This window comes from Aethalodelphis obliquidens, unplaced genomic scaffold (genome assembly GCF_003676395.1).
Source record: "Aethalodelphis obliquidens isolate GAN/ISIS:26980383/991018 unplaced genomic scaffold, ASM367639v1 scaffold8, whole genome shotgun sequence".
NCBI classification, from domain to species: Eukaryota; Metazoa; Chordata; class Mammalia; order Artiodactyla; family Delphinidae; genus Aethalodelphis; species Aethalodelphis obliquidens.
In genome coordinates this window covers 36592292-36608861 of record NW_020837952.1, presented here as the reverse complement: position 1 = coordinate 36608861, position 16570 = coordinate 36592292, and the positions used below count along the sequence as shown (strand labels likewise).

The 16570-nt window shown below is 38.1% G+C and overlaps 1 long non-coding RNA gene across 1 annotated transcript in view; it reads left to right on the top strand.

The window, feature by feature from the left end:
- The window catches only part of LOC113620825 (uncharacterized), a 50665-nt gene that overhangs the window by 25585 nt on the left and 8510 nt on the right, over nucleotides 1–16570 (top strand). The gene's annotated exons all lie outside the window — the stretch shown is intronic.

The following is a 16570-nucleotide window of genomic DNA, read 5'->3' as shown; positions in this document are numbered from 1 at the left end:
GGATATATAATATATGCAGAAGCATATTGTAGCTCATTCCTTTAAAGGCTGTTCAGGATTTTTGTTGAAAGGAGGTACCATAATGTAATAAACCAGTTCCCTCATGGTGAACATTTTAATCATTTCTAGTTCTTTGCACCTATGAAATATTCAGCAGTGAACATCTTTGTTCATATATATGTGTGATCAACTGGGCAACTATTTCTATGGAGTAAATCAAGTGATGTAAAATTCTTGGGAGAAATGGATTTAGAGTGTAGATAAATTTTCAGATTGTCAGTCCAAACTGTAATATTATTTAATAAGGCCATCAAGACTATGCAGTTTCTGTTTTGTCACAACTGTACCCATCTGGAGAATTATCAATGTTTTGGATCTTCACCATTTTGGTAGCGGTATTGTTATTTTGCAGCTTTAATTTGCATTTCTTTAATTATCAATATAATGTTTTTTAAATAAGAAAATTTACAAAGAGACTCCCACTCACCTACCAACCAAAAAAAATTTATGTAAGTTTTCTAGTCAGACGGTGATGAAAGAAAACAACTGAAAGGATATATTGGAGGAATTTAGGCAGAATGCAGGCATTAATTTGCATTTTCTATCAGAAATGCATTTATTTTTCTCTTTGTCCTCCGTGGCTCTCCAATTTGAATATTCAGAAGGAGAGGAAGGCTGACTGAATACTTAGATTTAACAATAGTTAAACATATTCCTTTTCTTATGATTCTGCTGCAGCTTTCTAAGGTGAAACATTTCAAACAAAGTAAATCTTAATTTTGAATTTAAATGGCTCACTGCTGAAATCATTATGAACACAGTGGAAATGGGAAACTTTTCAGAATGTCTTGCCTCTGTAGACAAATGGGCACTCTCAAAGAATGTTAGCATGATATGGGCCCCATGCATCATTTCCACCCCCTTTTGCCCAGCCTCATCAAAGCCAAGGTGAATGGTCACCTTGTACCGACGATGGCCCTCAACATGAACTTCCTGGGCTAGCTGGTAGGCACCATGTTTTCCAAAACGATCTGTCCTGGAGCATTGGCTCTCTCCCCAGACTCTCCTTTCCCCTTTTGCCTGTCCTCCTCTCTCATCCTTCCAAACATCTCACTATTCTTCTAGTACTCCCCACCCCCTCCCTACCCCCCTTACTGCAGGGAGCAACCTTCCTCAACCAGTGCAGTCACACATTTGTCTCATGGGATACCCAACAAGGGGAGCCCCACCTGCCCCTCTCACCACAGCCTTATTCCCTGTCTCTCTCTTTCTCCCTCCTCTATCTCAGCCGCAGGCCCTGTGCTATCAGGCTCTTTCCCTTTGTCCTACATTAGTTTATCAAAAATCTGGTCCCTTTAGTCAACCGTGAATGTCCAAGAGCATGCACTTGGAACAGGCCACTGCTCTTGGCGCCAAGGAGAGTGGTATGCATGATGAATTATGAAACCCTTTTCCGGACAAGTTTAGAATCTCTGGTTCTGCCAGGGCACTGGACCAATGAATGGGAACATGTGTGACAAATCAGAAAATCCTTCTTGGGAAATGCTTGGGAGGAAAAATCTGCAGTCTGCTACTGTGACAAACTGAAGGCCTGATGAAAATCCTTCAGGGATGACCTGAAAACAAGCCACTTCTTACTTATGTTTTAAATTTAGGGATTGCTTAAGATTTAGCTAATGTAGTCCAGGTTTGATTTTTTTAAATGCTCACAACAGACTCTGTCTCTATGTTTGGTTTTATATATTACCTCTGTGTGTGAGTTAAATATCTACCGATGCCTGTAAACACAAATACTAGTTTGATGAAATGGATTAATGCTTTCATCTATTTTAGATGGCAAATACCACGTGACCTTTTGCATGCTCTCTATCTCTAGGAACTGACTGTGCAGGACTCAGTGCCATGCTGCTAGAAGGGTTTCCATTCTGCCCACGTGAGCACTCTGGGTTTAGATTTTATATATATGTGACAAGTTCAGCCACCACCACATTTTCTCCCCTCCATTCTTTTTTCTTGTTATCACAACACTAAGATCCCAGATTTGTTAAGCCAGATGTTTTCAGAATGAGACTTGTACACATGAGCACTCCTCACATTTCTCAACACCCATGAATTATTCAACTTGGGTTTTTCCTCTGTGCACTACGTATAGGTTTCTCTTTTCTCCCTTCTACCAGAAAGGAGGAAAGAGCTTTCTCTTCCTCTTCTCTTTTTTTTTTTTTTTAAATATCTCCCCTTGTTACTACTACTTTTTTTAATGGAATATTTGTTAGCATCATTTTAAAATAGCTTGACACATACATCTACACAGAGATGGCTTTGTCCTCATGGTTAAAGTCCATCAGTCACCTCTATCCATCACTAACCTCTGTCTCCTTGATAATGGGATAAAAACACCCTACATGTACAGAACACTTCTCTTTGGCCCTCTCTTGATGTCCCATTCAGAGGAAGGATAATATTACAGCATTTGGCTTTGTTCATAGTAGCTATTTTAATTTAGTACATGTTTGCTGAATTGAACTGGGCATCCTGTATTTAGTAACTCTAGTTGATACCCTATTCCATGCCTATTACTGTATTGTAATACTAGCTTGTATTTAACAAACATAGAAGAAGAAAAAAAAAGTTGAACAGGGACCATTGCAATAAAGCCTGAGAAAACTGTGAACTTTGTGAAGCAAACGACTCTGCGGGTTCTGTTCCCTGTTGTATCCTCAGAGCCTCCCACCCAGGAAGTTCTTCACAAATATTTGTCATATGAACCAAAATGTGGTGAATATTGAACAGACTGTTCCTCATGTATGTCTCTGCTTTACCTTAGATCAAGTCAAACATTTTTTGTAAAGGGCCAGATAGTAAATGTCTTAGACTTTGTGGGTCATATATGGTCTCTGTTGCAATTGTTCAACTTTACCAGCATGATAGCTGCTGTAGGTGACATGTAAACAAATGAGTATGGCTGTGCTGCAATTAAACTTTACAGTCATCCCTCTATATCTGCAGGTTCTGCATCTGTGGATTCAAGTGAGTATTAAAAATATTTTTTAAAAATTCCAGAAAGTTCCAAAAAAGCAAACCTTCAATTTGCCACACACCAGCAACTATTTACATAGTATTTACATTGTATTTGCAACTATTTACCTAGAAATTCCATTGTATTAGGTATTATAAGTAGAGATGACTTAACGTATTTGGGAAGATATGAAAATAGAAGTGTAATATTGTGAGAATTATCAAAATGTGATGGAGAGACCTGCAATGAACAGCGCTGTGGGAAGAATGGTGCAGATAGACTTGCTCAATACAGGGTTGCCACAAACCTTCAATTTGTAGAAAATGCAGTATTTTCAAAGTTCAGTTAGAGGTGCACAATAAAATGAGGTATGCCTGTACTCTGACATTTTATATAAGGCACTTAAGCATCCACAGATTTTGGTATCCTCAGGTGGTCCTGAAACCAATCCCCAGTGGATACCACGGGATGACTGTATTTATAAAAGCATATGACGGACTGGATTTGGCTTGTAGACCAAAGTTTACTGACATTTGCCATTGACCCAAGTGCCCTCCCAAAATGTGAATGTGATGATGCTGATCTGTCCCTCCTGCTTCTGGATGGCAGAAGTGGCAGAGGAGAGAGTAAAGAGAGCTGTGATGATGGATATAGACCTTCTCTCTCCACCACTCCCTAGTCACTAACAATCCCAGGCGGAATATGAATATCTTTCTTTTAATCTAACATTCTCAGGGAGCCTTAATTTAAAGGTTGTTGTTTAAGTGTCACAGATAATAAATAGCAAATTGTGTCAGAAATGAGTTAGTGTTTTTCAGGGGTTTTTTTGGTTGTTGTTAATAAAAAATTAAATGGAGATCCCCAGGTGGGACAACTCTTCATGAGAGTGTCTCATTCCCTGCTTCCAGAAAAAACATTTCCTCAGGGGAATGGGCCAGTGACTCCTAGGAGTCTCTCTCTAGGGGTCAGATAGTGAGTTGCTGTTCTCTGAACATTGCCCAGGGACCCTGTGGTTCCAAATAATACATGTCTAGACACCATAACTGAAGCCTCATGAGACATCTAGATTCAGAAGGAGGTGATAGTAAGTCTGTACGTTTTGATTAGCATTGACATCTAAGGGAATCCAAGAGAAGGTTCTCTCTCGAAAATTTGCACTGGCCATACCAGAGAGGGGTCAAACATTGCTCAGCCTTAATTTTGAGAGGGATTCCCAGTGCCGGGGGAAGGGGATCACACAGGCAGGGCAGTGAGAAGCCCCGTGTGTGTGTGTGTGTGTGTGTGTGTGTGTGTGTGTGTGCGCGCGCGCGCGCAGGTGGGGAGGGGTTGCTGCTACTGGGATCTGAAAGAATTGCCTGCCTAGTTTGTCTGTATCAGAGATTCAGTGGTGCAACCTGTCCCACCAGAAATGAGAAGGAGTTTCTATGAACACAGCTGCTGAATGGTCTTGTGCAGTTGCAAATAAACCACAAAGGCAGAAGCAGAATGTAAAGAAAGAAAAGGCTTTTCTTGGTGGGAAAGGAATTTATTTGGGATCTCCATTCACTTCTTTTTGTTTTCTTTCCTTTTTAAACAATATTTTTTTCTCTACTTTCTTTAACTCTTTACCTGTTCAGGCATGGAGTGTTTTTCTATTTTATAAATCTCTCTCTTTTTTCAAAGTGGGGAAGGATTTCTTTTTATATATAAATTTTTTCATAGCCGTATATTTTTCTCCATTCTTTATTCATGCTCTTTTCTCCATGAACTACCTATTCCTTCCTAAACTGCTGTTCATCCTTAATGATTTAGCCCAGATACCACTTCCTCCACCACAAAGTCTTTCAAGACTGTGCCTATGTCTGTCATCAGATTCATGGAATTATAGGATAATTATCTATTTGTGTGAGTTCTTTGTATTCCTCTCCTTTTGTTATACTATGCTTTTTACGAGGTTAGCCTTCAGTAGAACAAATAAGATTTGAAACTAAGGCTCATAGAGGTTAAATGTGGCCAAAGCTAGAGAGATAGAAGGTGGCAGATGGAGGATTCTGGCCTGAATGCATTCCTGTTCCCCAAACCACTGCCTCTTCAGATTAACCTACTTTAAAAGTTCAGGAATGCCTGGCCATCTGTGACAGACAGTTCAGTAAGAACAATATTCAGTCCTTTCTACAGAGTTTTTCATCTTTCTCCCTATTTTCACTCTTCCAGCCAAGTCAGCTACCTGGCTCCTTAGAGAGAATCCTCAGGTGGAGCTGATGGAGCACGTTCCCTGGATGCTCCTTGTACCATGCTGGCTTTTTTGCATGAGCCTCTCTCACGGGAAGGTTCTTTCCCCGTGGTGCCTGCCCCAAACAATCCACCTCCAAAGGCTAAGCCCTCTCATTTGATCTCCTTATCCACAAAAACCTCAGAAGCTTGAGATTCTCTGTTCAGCATCAGTGTGTTCTATCATACGAGCTGTTAATGTAAAAATGCGTGTGGGTGTACATATATATACACATACACACACATATACAGTGATACTATAACAGTGTATCACTGAAATGGTCTTAAGGGTTGACTGATATTAACAAAGATTTTGGTTTCTTCCTACATCAAGAGAAGCCACATAAATAGCCCATGTTTATCTGTGGCTTGCTGTTTTTCCTAGCATTGTTTGGGAGAATAGAATCATGGTTCATTTTACACACACACACACACACACACACACACACACACACACACACACACACGATGCCATTCAGTCCAGAGGACAGCATCATTGAGTTTGAGTTGCTTGAGAAGGAAGGAGGCTGACACTGATAACAGCTAGAATTTAGACCAACACTGGCCAATAGAACTTTTTGCAATGATGGAAATGTTCTATATTTGTGGTGTCCAATACAATAGTCACTAGCCCCTTGTGGCTATAAAATCCTTGATACATGGTTAGTGTGATGGAGGAACTGCTATTTTTATGTCATTTAACTTATTAAAATTAATTTAAAATTTAATAGCCACATATGGTTAGTGGATACTGTATAGCACAAAGCAGATTTACAGCATCTGCTCTCATTATTTCAATATAGGGGTTTATATCACTCATTCTTAGGTGTTTGAATGATAACAGGCAGAAGACAGAAGCTTAATTTTGTTTTGTTAAAATAGCTCTCCATAAGTTTCCCACTTGAGAACAATTCTTGGGGTACCTTAAAAGCTTGATGAGCTTTTTGAGAGAGGAAAATGACTTAGTTGCTGGAAAAAAAAATAAAGGGATTTTCAAGTATAATACATATGTTCCAAATATTTTTCACAAACTTTCAAAAGTTGTGTTGTGTATATGAGGAGAGGGAATTATCCTTTACGTGGAAGTTCGTTGGAGGCTTAGAAGAGGATGGATCCAGGAACAGAGTTCTGAGTGACAGGTGTAGCACGTGACCTTGGGGAAGTCACTTAACCCCTTCAAACTTCTGGTTCCTCATCTGTACCTTAGGAATGATAACAGCACCTACCCAAACTATGCCATGGGGTTTCTGAGATAAAATTATATAAAACAGAAGCAATCATTTTGTAAAATAGGGGATAGTTGTTGAAATTTGAATTAATGTTATCATCCTTCCTGAATCCTTCCGAAGTAATTCAGAGTGGGCATCAGCAACAGGAAGAAGGAACTACCTGTCTTCACGTTTTACTATAAAGTGATTCTGAAAAAGGAGGAAACTGTGCTACTAAGCATGGTAGGGTTTGCTTTCATATTACCCCACAGAAATATTTGTGTGTGTGTTACTGGATTCTATAGTTATACAAAGCAATCTTGTTTTGAAAATGAAACCTAAACATGTATGCCTTTCTTTTCTGACTAAGGCTGTTCAATTTAAAGATTTCCCTCCTCTGTTTTCATAGTAAAAGGATATTTCAGAAAAAGCATGATAAGCTCTTTAATACAATTCTCATGACTCACCCACTATCTTTGGTAATCTCCTGTCCTCTGGCCAAAGCCTCCAGGGCAAGTGGCATCTGTGATCTGGAAAAGTTAAAGATTGAAGAAGATGGAGGAAATCACCACGTTTAGTCAAAATGCCTTACCCACCTAAGTTTTATTGTTCTCACTTATGGGGACAGTAATAATTTCAGATACTTAACTATTGCTTTGCATTTTATTTTTTCTGTTGCTGTATCAATGGGTCTGTCAAGTCATCCCCAAATGACAGCAAATTATTCCAAACGGTAGGGGGATATGCACCTTCCTTATTTTCCATACTTGGAGAATGTCTAAGTGAATTTTCAGTTTCTTTTATTCAACCCCAAAATACTTTTTACAAAAAGAAAAAAAAAATTAATATTGTCACCTATTGAAGTTTTTTAAAAATTTAAATTTCCCAGTCATAAATACTACATTTGATTAATATTTTCAAATTTCTAGGCTGAAATCTAAATACACTTTTGACTGACAAATAAATGTAACAGTTTTCAGAGCAATCTATTTTGGTTTATATACTTTAATGCATATGAAACAATTAATATATGGCTTATTATGTTTGTAAGCATTTAATAATGAAAGTGCTGTTTCATTCTATACAATGAATCAGAGAATACCTTGGCAATTTGATTTCTGCCATTTTGAGATTGTATATTTCATACTTTAACATTCTAGCCAAGCCTGGAGTCTAGGTATTTTATGAGTTTATCTATAAACATATTTTTAGTTTATGCCATTCTATAACATGTACCATAAATACTTATAATTGAAAGCATTTCACTGTAAATTCTCTGAATATAACATCACGGATGAATATTCCAATATGGGTTAAAACAGATGAAGTCACCTTTGTGTTACATGAATCACGAAGACATGTTTTACTCTTTAGGGTGTGTGTAGTTGATCTAAGTTAGAACATGCACGTAAGACTCTGAGAGCATAAAATTGAATGTTATGTTTCGTTTGCAGTTGATTTTCTGCATCTCAGGTATTATGAAAATATGCACATTTGTAAAAATTTGTTGGAGAAAACTCTAGAAGCCAGTAAGCAAATCTACTGCCCATTCTCTAAACTGATAAAGGCAAAATGTAAGGATACCAGTACCACACAAGCAGATTTTAATGATTAGCTATTGTATGACTAGAGAAAAGTTAAAAGTAGCAAATTTCCTTTGGCAAATCTAGTTCCTTCTGTATATACTTAGTTCCAGGAGCACAGTGCTATAAATTTGCTCCTTGGAATTGTGTAAAATCAGGGAATAATGTATTGTGTCCACTGGGTAATAGGAATTAAAGTTAGATAATAGAAACCTTTGGAAAATGTTGAATTCCAACTCTCAAACAAGACTGAGTACAGACTTTTTTATTGTAAAGGCCATGTGTTGACCCTCCTCTGGTTTAGTAAAATCAAAGATGGGAACTGGGGATGTTGCTTGGCTAAGCAGAGACCCAGGTGGCATTTACTAGATTACAGCCGCAATGTCCTAAATGGTACTTTAGTGCTTGAATGAGTCAGCTTGCCTCTGAAAATACCCCACACCCAGGGACTGGATGGGTTGGGCTAAGTAAACATTAGCAGTATCAGATGATTACAAAAAAATAGTCAAACTCTCAACAATCTCATCAACAATCCAGGCCAAGATACCTGGGAGGGATTGGCTCACAGGTCGCATGGTTGGTGAGGGCATGAGTGGGCATCAGTCTTAACCTCTGAGAGGCTGAATCTTCTTACCTTCTTTACACAAGAGACATGTACCCTTTTATGCCAGGAGTGCACTCCTGGGGTCATCTAGAGTTTAGCCTAGGAGAGGTCACCCATTTGTGTCTCTTGCTTGTTTAGAGGCTGGGGTGCCAGTTATTCAAAGGTCTTTGTTTTATGATGGATTTTGATTGATGTATTTCTTCGTTTAACTATTATCTGAGATGATAGCTCAGAAAAATGTTAAATCTTACGTTCAGTCTTGATGACTCAACATTCTAAATGTTAGGAATGTAATTTGAAAAAAATGGAATATGTAATTAAGTTAAAAGAAATTTGACTTTTTTTTTTTAAATCAAGATGAGATTGCCAGGGCTTCCCTGGTAGTACAATGGTTAAGAATCGGCCTGTCAAGGCAGCGGACATGGGTTCGAGCCCTGGTCGGGAAAGATCCCACATACTGTGGAGCAACTAAGCCTGTGCACCACAACTACTGAGCCTGCGCTCTAGAGCCTGCGAGCCACAGCTACTGAGCCTGCATGCCACAACTACTGAAGCCCATGCACCTAGAGCCGGTGCTCTGCAACAAGAGAAGCCACTGCAATGAGAAGCCCATGCACCGCAACGAAGAGTAGCCTCTGCTCACTGCAACTAGAGAAAGCCTGTGTGCAGGAATGAAGACCCAACGCAGTGAAAAATAAAATAAATAAATAAATAAATTTTCTTTAAAAAAAGATGAGATTGCCAGATAAGTGCAAAAATGCAAATATTGTCCTGCTGAGTGAAAGGTCTTAATACAGGCATGTTTTCATGCCTTCGGTTTCACCGAAGCCCTCATTCTAGAAACCTTTCATAGAAGAAGTCTGTCTATCATTATGTGAATTCCAAAACATCTGTTCCATGGAACAGTAGAGTGGTGCCTGAGGTCTGTGCTGTGCCAGGGTAAATTTCACTTTGATTTAGGTGAAAAAGCATGGGAATCTCAGAATTCACAGAGGCCCTATCAGACAATTAAAGGTACCTTTCTTTTCAAATACATTGCTAAACTCTATGAAAGGATTTATTGGGAATGGGTATACTTCATCGTATTTCTGAATAATTTCTCAACTATTGACGAAGATTTAAATATTATATTTCCTTTTCAGAAACTGAGCTATTAAAAAACACACATTCAAATATAAGACATTAAATAGAATATTCTTAAAATGTTTAAAAAAATATATTCTGGGGCTTCCCTAGTGGCACAATGGTTAAGAATCCGCCTGCCAATGCAGGGGACACGGGTTCGAATCCTGGTCTGGGAAGATCCCATATGCCGCGGAGCAACTAAGCCCGTGCGCCACAACTACTGAAGCCTGCATGCCTAGAGCCCATGCTGCACAACAAGAGAAGCCACCACAATGAGAAGCCAGCGCACCGTAACGAAGAGTAGCCCTCGCTCGCCACAACTAGAGACAGCCCGCGAGCAGCAACGAAGACACAACACAGCCAAAAATAAATAAATAAAATAAATTTTAAAACAAAATGTTAAAAAATATATATATATATATTCTGGAAGCAAGGTTTAAATGTTACTATTTTTTATTCCTTTTGAACAGATTTGTGTGTTTATGTTTTTCCAAAAAAAGTCGAATTGCTCATTCTTTAGAATTAGATAAGAATGGGGTTTTTAAAAATCTTCTATAAAAAGCATTAGGTAAAATTGTAAAATAGTCTCTTGTCAGCCAATCTAACACTTCGCAGAAAACAGCATGGTTTGATTAAACTCTTTCATTTGCTTTGTGTGTGTGTACTTGAATATCAATGATCTTAGTTATTTTAAAACATGTTTTCCCTATGTAATGCTTTATTTAAATGGCAAAAAACAACAATAAGCACCCAATGACTTTAGAGAGATTAACACTGCACAGTGAGAGGTTTGACACAAAAGAGACAAAAGCTGGGAAAGAAAAGGAAGAAAGGCAGGGACCTAGGTAGTGGTGGGTAGTGTTGCACTTTTCATTAGGGAAGAAGCACGTGGGACACGTCATATATTTCATGTCAAACTGGGCAAGGACATTATTTTAAAATGTCATGTGGTTCATTGGGAATCATTTGACTCCCATTCTTATGCTCAAATTAGGTAATTTTTTTTTTTTAAGTTTTCTTAAAGGGGGGAAATATACCATCCCTTTACAGACCTGCAGTGAAAGGCACGGCAGTTTGAGATTCCAGATTCCATTATTCAACAGTAACCTACACTCTAGCTTTCTGCGGGAAGTATATCGCTAGCACTGTACTGACTGGCCTGTCATTCTGTTCTGATTGAAAAACCCGTTCGATTAAGAGATTTCCCTTTAAGACCCAGTGAAGAATGACTGCTTATGAATGCAGAGGTTCCAATCTGAGGACAAACATTCATTCACATCATGGATGGACTTTTCAAAGCACTGTTCTGTGGTTTACTACTCCTAGGAAACTTATCCAAGTATATATTTGAAAGGCTGTCAGGACTCCTGCTTGGTTTACCAGAGCTCTTTTGCACCTTATGCAAAATCACAGATGGGTGTTAACGTTTCAGTGAATGAGATAGTCCATTGTGTGAAATAATGAGCTTCTAGCTTCCATGCTACAACACAATTCCAGGATCAAGTCATTTCATTTTTTTAGTAATAATGACTGTAGGCATGATCACTATAAGAGTTATGGGATAGAAACACTGTTAAGCAAGGCATGTAAGTTTGTGAGGCCTCAGTTTCTCCATCTGTACATTGAGGATAATCATGCCCTCCTAAAATGTTGTTATGAGGATCAAAGCAGAAAATACGATTACAGGCCCATAGTAGGTACTTAATAAATGATAGTTACTCTCATTAGTATTAAGCCTTTACATTGTATAGGACTTCTGTCTTTTTGAGAGAGATACAGACGTGATTAAGTGGAACTCCTTCCCCAGGGAGTCAGGCCTGCAAAGAAACAAACAATTCTGTTCACAGAATGATTCTCCATTAGGATGGAAATAAATACAGCTCGGCTGCTCTGGATGAAATAGTTCCAGTGATTACCATGCTCTTATTTTTCTCTGTCAAAAGAAGTAAGATTACAGCCCTGGGTCAGTTTGACTTAAACACAGTTTCTGGTCATCAGGGCCCAATGCAAAGTACCTTTTAAAAATTAGAATTCTCCATAAGACAGGAACTTTTAATATGGTTGAATTTTAAAAAGCTATTTTCATGTACTATTTTAAGCTGTAAAATTGTAACAGTATCGACTATTATGCAATTTAATTAATATTTTCTTTTGATTTTGTGCTTATGCCTCAGGATAGTACCGAGAAAGAAAGCACTTCAAAATTATTTTAAAGATCGAATGAATAAATAACCCAAAACAAATGATTTACCCTTCCCTGGATTGTGATATTTGGAACAAAATTGAAAAAGTGGATTTTAAACATTATAAGTGATTAGATTTTTTCCTTCTATTTTTTTCTCTGTAGTTATGTTAGTCAAATTCCCATCCTCTCAAGTTTTAAAATAAAACTGATAATTGTTTCTCTAAATTTTTGAGAGTTATATTTTATTGACCTACATGTAAAATACAGAAATTTCCCAAATGCATTGGTCAAAATATAAAATAGATTTTTTGGGCCGAAGGCTAATACTTACCATCACCATATGACTTCTTCGGAAGTCATCAGCTGTCAGGTGACTATAGCTGCTGTTCGTAAGCATCAACCAGTCACTCCCCAGGGTTCAATAGTTCATCACTGATAAATGTCTACAGTTAGATCTGCTTTTCAAACTTGTCAGGAAAATCTTAAAAGCATCGCCTTATTAATTTTCTTGTTATTTCTCATTGTGGCAATTAAGTATTACAAGAGCTCAAAGCAGTATATCCAGAAAGGAAAAAAAAGGCCCATTTATTAACCTAAGCATGGAATGGAAATTCTCCAAGTTGATTATGTCTTGCTTCACGACTCACATATACCAGGGATTTGGGCTCAGTCCTGACTCCAAAGCTCACACGGAACTTCCCAATTTTCAGCTATTCCTTCTAGAATAACACAGGGAAAAAGGAAACCAAGAGATAAAGTCTTCACCTCTTTAAGGTTCTGTATCCTTCCATCCATATCTTTCACATTCTTTTCTGCATCAGCCCCACCACCTGTCTTTGTAATGGACTTTTACTCTTCCTATCTGGGTCTGATATTCCACTCAGGTGAACAACCTTCCTATTACTCTCCTGGCTATTGTCTCCCTTCAGAGAAGAAAACATTGATGGTAGGACAACAGCTTCCATAGGTCTAGTATTTTAGTGAACTTTGCATTCGCTTTGCCTCAGTGTCATCTTCTGCAAAATGAGCCAGTGGATTCTCCAAGTCCTAACCTTGAAGATGGGAGGAATTAGTGCCTGGAGTGCTGCAGCCTGAATGCCTGATTTTTTTTTTTTTAGAATTAGGATTAATTTTACTATTCTCTTTCTATTTTTTTTTAACATCTTTATTGGAGTATAATTGCTTTACAATGGTGTGTTACTTTCTGCTTTATAACAAAGTGAATCAGTTATACATATACGTATGTTCCCATATCTCTTCCCTCTTGCATCTCCCTCCCTCCCACCCTCCCTATCCCACCCCTCTAGGTGGTCACAAAGCACCGAGCTGATCTCCCTGTGCTATGCGGCTGCTTCCCACTAGCCATCTATTTTACATTTGGTAGTGTATATATGTCCATGCCACTCTCTCACTTTGTCACAGCTTACCCTTCCCCCTCCCCATGTCCTCAAGTCCATTCTCTAGTAGGTGTCTTTATTCTCATCTTACCCCTAGGTTCTTCATGACCTTTTTTTTTTTTTTTTCCTTAGATTCCATATATATGTGTTAGCATATGGTATTTGTTTTTCTCTTTCTGACTTACTTCACTCTGTATGACAGACTCTAGGTCCATCCTAGATATATATATATATATATCTGATCTATGTATATACATGCTAAGTACCATGATGATAGGTCTTCTATATCCAAAAATATGTTATCTTTTTGCCTTTCAAAAAAAACTCTAACAAACAAATTTGGTGATCCTTTTCAGATGAGGAAACCAAGACTCAACGATAATTAATAACTTGCATTGGATAAGTAGAGGAGCTGGTTTTCAATTCAGATCTGTCTGATTTCTAAATCCATCTTTTGAACAACTATAATTAATACCCTATTTTGTACGTTATATGTGTCTGAAAATAAGCACAACAATCTAAAGTATGAAAACTAAATAGATATTAGTTTATTTTCAGAGATTAAAATACATATTATGATATTCCTAAATAAATCTCTGCTGTTAGAATAACCTTTGGTGACTTACTTTTCTTAAACAGTTGAATGAACAGTTGACCTGATTTAGTACAATAACTATCTAATGCTATTTTATTATAATGATTTTATCTCTATTTCAATCATATTGGGTTTATAAAGTTTACAATTCATAATATTATTATTTATTCACTTTCATTCATTTAATAAAATAAGAGGGAGAGGATGTGATAAAACAAACTCAGCTATACAGACATAAATAAGCGTTTCCAAACCTAAGCTGTTGGTGAGTGAAAAAGTACCCCCCATTAGAGAATTAAAAAGTGTTTTTTTTATCAGTTGATGTACCTACTTGCAAAAGGGGTGTTACTATATAGTAAATGAAAGTATGATGACATTTTTTTTTGAGAGATTAACTTGTGAAAGTTAAGGATTATCTGCTTTGCATAATATCCCTTTTATTTGTCCTGTTTCCCATCACAAATGATCTTTCAGGCTTTGGAATTTAGTTTGGCCAGCCTATGGTTCATTACAAACGTCTGCTAAGAAAGGTTAAAACCAGCTAATGAACAGAAGCAAAATGTCGAATATTTCATAAGGGCTCCTTGATACCTTCCACATCATGGGTATATTTTTATAAGCTGTGTTTCATGTGCCATTTTGTGAGAAAACCAATGCTAGCCTCATAAGCATCTACCAACGTAAATGAGACGACCATGTTTGGAAATTTATGGCTTAACACAATATAGTCTCTAATATTTAGCTCCAACTCTAGAAGGCAATATTATCTCTTTATCCTATGAAATTAGTATGGCTGACCAAACTAAGTCTGAAAAAATTAGATGAGGTTGAAAGGAGTCAGGCTGTGGTGGGCAGATCACTTTAATACAAGTCTAAAATAGAATCAAGAACATTGGAGCTGTTCTACTTCTGAACACGGAGACATTTTGCCAAGACGTGTGTCATCATCACTACAATGAGTGCATTAGAAACTGGGAAAAGCCTTGGAAAGTCCCACAGTGAGGTGGCTGCCAAGGGAGGTGCTTCTCTGCGACCCTTACCCCAGGTAACCAGGGTACTATCAAATTTAGCTCAGAAATGATTCAAAGAAGTATGAACAGAGGACATTCTAAACTAGGGGAAAAAAAGCATAAGTTTCTCTACAGTCTTGGTTTATTTCCAATAAGTCTTGACCTCTTTTTCCATCTTCTCCTCCCCTCCAGAGCTAAAATAGTTCAATTCAAAATAGCTCACTATGAGTACTTAGATTGATCCAATAATCTGATGATTATTTGAGCCTGGTCAATTAAGTGGATAAAGTTCAAAAACACGGAATCGAGTTAAACAGTAATGGTAAATTTATATCCACAACATTTTGTAAGCTCAGAGAAACAACTGGATCAAAATGATTAGTTGATTTAAATTTTAAGTGGATTTTAATATTACAGATGTTCTTTGTAATCCTCTGCAAGTTTATTTGAATAGTACAAAGTAAGTAGATGAGAGTTTTTGAAAGAAGAGAGTACTTAAGTGATACCAAATGATTAAGTGTGTTGAGTTACCGTTTGGCATGTGGCACAAGCTTCAGAGCTTTCTGGGGGAAATAAGCCTGGCCCACATTTGGTGGACTTCTGCAGAACTTATACGCAGCTCCTTTGTGCTGAAAAGTAACAGACATCTATTGGAAAAAATGAAAAAAGACATATCCTCTTCGGTATGTCATTTAAAGGGAAAATTATTGCGATTGTAAGGCAACAGGATGTGGGTGTTTGACTCACAATGCAAGTGGGCCACATGATATGATGCTGACGTCAGAAGCTGCAGGGACATTTCCTTGGGTTTCACACCAGTAGCAGCTGAGCCCACTCCTTTGAGTAGCACCACACACAGCATCAAGCAAGTCTTTTGTGGCTCCGTGTCTCTCTCAGGGCCCTGCTGTCCACAGTGTCTTAGGGGAAAGCTGACAGTACCCAACACCCCTCCCTCCCTCTGTGACTTGCCTTTTCCTCTAACCATTTTCACAGCTGTCATGCTCCAAGCTGCCCAGGAAGAGCAGCAGATGGTTGGGAGAGCTGTGCTCACCATCCAGCTACCTGAGAGATAAGAGCAGCCTTTTTTCCCTTTCTTGTTCCAACCTGCGTTATAATAATGGAAAGATGTTGTTTCATAAAATACACATGAGGCTGGATGGCATATGTGTGCTCTCCTCCATCCTGTGGACCCTAATCTCGTTCTCCATGAGAATCCCACAGACCAGATTCAGTTCTTTATGTGACACAGGTCATGTTCTGCCTCTTGTAATTACTGTTTGTGTGCACATCTTATTCCTCCTCTTTGAAACAGGGAACAAGACCCACTAATCTTTGATTGTCCATGGCAGCTGTAAGAGGCCCTGAAAATTAGTATTTGTTAAACTGAATAAACTTCAGAAGCATTTGAATGGAAAACAATAGGTGCATTAACCCATCAACAATTTACTGAACGGCTACTATGTTCTAAGTACTGTCCTAATTCTAAGTGTCATGAATGTGAATAATGTAAGTTCTTGCTCTCAACTAAGTCATATACTAGAGGGAGACACAGAGAGAGAGAGAGAGAGAGAGAGAGAGAGAGAGAGAGAGAGAGAGA